This window comes from Vanacampus margaritifer, chromosome 2 (assembly GCF_051991255.1).
Source record: "Vanacampus margaritifer isolate UIUO_Vmar chromosome 2, RoL_Vmar_1.0, whole genome shotgun sequence".
Lineage (NCBI taxonomy): Eukaryota > Metazoa > Chordata > Actinopteri > Syngnathiformes > Syngnathidae > Vanacampus > Vanacampus margaritifer.
This window is the reverse complement of record NC_135433.1, coordinates 48,377,766-48,380,265: the sequence shown is the minus strand read 5'-3', so window position 1 is coordinate 48,380,265 and position 2,500 is coordinate 48,377,766. Positions and strand designations below refer to the sequence as shown.

The 2,500-nt window shown below is 45.1% G+C and overlaps 5 pseudogenes; all 5 read left to right on the top strand.

The window, feature by feature from the left end:
* Window positions 1–395: 395 nt before the first annotated feature.
* LOC144047034 (5S ribosomal RNA) lies at window positions 396–504 on the top strand (annotated as a pseudogene).
* Window positions 505–691: 187 nt separating this feature from the next.
* Window positions 692–800, top strand: LOC144047052 (5S ribosomal RNA; annotated as a pseudogene).
* A 480-nt stretch (window positions 801–1,280) lies between these two features.
* LOC144046977 (5S ribosomal RNA) lies at window positions 1,281–1,389 on the top strand (annotated as a pseudogene).
* Window positions 1,390–1,576: 187 nt separating this feature from the next.
* LOC144047396 (5S ribosomal RNA) lies at window positions 1,577–1,685 on the top strand (annotated as a pseudogene).
* Window positions 1,686–2,330: 645 nt separating this feature from the next.
* LOC144047033 (5S ribosomal RNA) lies at window positions 2,331–2,439 on the top strand (annotated as a pseudogene).
* Window positions 2,440–2,500: the final 61 nt, after the last annotated feature.

Here is a 2,500-nt window from a genome sequence, read left to right as displayed (position 1 = left end):
TTTCTTCACAGTATTTTTCCACCAGCTGCCTCCGTGTTATCTCCTCTGGATCCTCTCCGCGACTGGCACCGTTTGTTATGAAACATTCCATTCTTGCACTCCCTTGCCTCCCACATCCTGTTTTGTTCCACCATTCACCCGCTCAGCACTCCACAGTATCACATTCTGATACACAGGATGAAATGAACTACTTTAAGCTCAAACTCTTATGTTTCTTTAACCTCCATGGCAACTGTCAACTTTCTTAAAAGACCTCAAGTACACTAGCTACTTGCTAACAGACAGCCGCACGCTAAACTGACAGGATGAGAGCTGAACATGCAGTCAAAATGTTTTTCTGTCCCAAGTTTAGACGAGTGTAACCTTTAAAAGAGTCAACTGTTTTCTTTTTCTCGGCTTACGGCCATACTACCCTGAGAACGTCCGATCTCGGAAGCTAAGCAGGGTTGGGCCTGTTTAGTACTTGGATGGGAGACCGCCTGGGAATACCAGGTGCTGTAAGCTTTTTTTTTTGCACCTCCATGGCAAAAGTAAACTTTCACAAAAGACCTCAAGTACACTAGCTACTCACTAACAGAAAGCCGCACGCTAAACTGACAGGATGAGAGCTGAACATGCAGTCAAAATGTTTTTCTGTCCCAAGTTTAGACGAGTGTAACCTTTAAAAGAGTCAACTGTTTTCTTTTTCTCGGCTTACGGCCATACTACCCTGAGAACGCCCGATCTCGGAAGCTAAGGAGGGTCGGGCCTGGTTAGTACTTGGATGGGAGACCGCCTGGGAATACCAGGTGCTGTAAGCTTTTTTTTTACACCTCCATGGCAAAAGTAAACTTTCACAAAAGACCTCAAGTACACTAGCTACTCACTAACAGACAGCCGCACGCTAAACTGACAGGATGAGAGCTGAACATGCAGTCAAAATGTTTTTCTGTCCCAAGTTTAGACGAGTGTAACCTTTAAAAGAGTCAACTGTTTTCTTTTTCTCGGCTTACGGCCATAATACCCTGAGAACGTCCGATCTCGGAAGCTAACAGGGTCGGGCCTGGTTAGTACTTGGATGGGAGACCGCCTGGGAATACCAGTTGCTGTAAACTTTTGTTTTGCAACCTCATGGCAAAAGTCAACTTTCTTAAAAGACCTCAAGTACACTTGCTACTTGCTAACAGACAGCCGCACGCTAAACTGACAGGATGAGAGCTGAACATGGAGTCAAAATGTTTTTCTGTCCCAAGTTTAGACGAGTGTAACCTTTAAAAGAGTCAACTGTTTTCTTTTTCTCGGCTTACGGCCATACTACCCTGAGAACGCCCGATCTCGGAAGCTAAGCAGGGTCGGTCCTGGTTAGTACTTGGATGGGAGACCCCCTGGGAATACCAGGTGCTGTAAGCTTTTTTTTTTGCACCTCCATGGCAAAAGTCAACTTTCTTAAAAGACCTCAAGTACACTAGCTACTTGCTAACAGACAGCCGCACGCTAAACTGACAGGATGACAGCTGAACATGCAGTCAAAATGTTTTTCTGTCCCAAGTTTAGACGAGTGTAACCTTTAAAAGAGTCAACTGTTTTCTTTTTCTCGGCTTACGGCCATACTACACTGAGAACGCCTGATCTCGGAGGCTAAGGAGGGTCGGGCCTGGTTAGTACTTGGATGGGAGACCGCCTGGGAATACCAGGCGCTGTAAGCTTTTTTTTTGCACCTCCATGGCAAAAGTAAACTTTCACAAAAAACCTCAAGTACACTAGCTACTCGCTAACAGACAGCCGCATGCTAAACTGACAGGATGAGAGCTGAACATGCAGTCAAAATGTTTTTCTGTCCGAAGTTTAGACGAGTGTAACCTTTAAAAGAGTCAACTGTTTTGCACAATACTTTAGCTTGCTCTCATTGGTCTTTCTTCCCCTGCAGAATCGTTTGCTTGCTCCTCCTGGTTGTAGTTTCTTCACAGTATTTTTCCACCAGCTGCCTCCGTGTTATCTCCTCTGGATCCTCTCCGCGACTGGCACCGTTTGTTATGAAACATTCCATTCTTGCACTCCCTTGCCTCCCACATCCTGTTTTGTTCCACCATTCACCCGCTCAGCACTCCACAGTATCACATTCTGATACACAGGATGAAATGAACTACTTTAAGCTCAAACTCTTATGTTTCTTTAACCTCCATGGCAACTGTCAACTTTCTTAAAAGACCTCAAGTACACTAGCTACTTGCTAACAGACAGCCGCACGCTAAACTGACAGGATGAGAGCTGAACATGCAGTCAAAATGTTTTTCTGTCCCAAGTTTAGACGAGTGTAACCTTTAAAAGAGTCAACTGTTTTCTTTTTCTCGGCTTACGGCCATACTACCCTGAGAACGTCCGATCTCGGAAGCTAAGCAGGGTTGGGCCTGTTTAGTACTTGGATGGGAGACCGCCTGGGAATACCAGGTGCTGTAAGCTTTTTTTTTTGCACCTCCATGGCAAAAGTAAACTTTCAAAAAAGACCTCAAGTACACTAGCT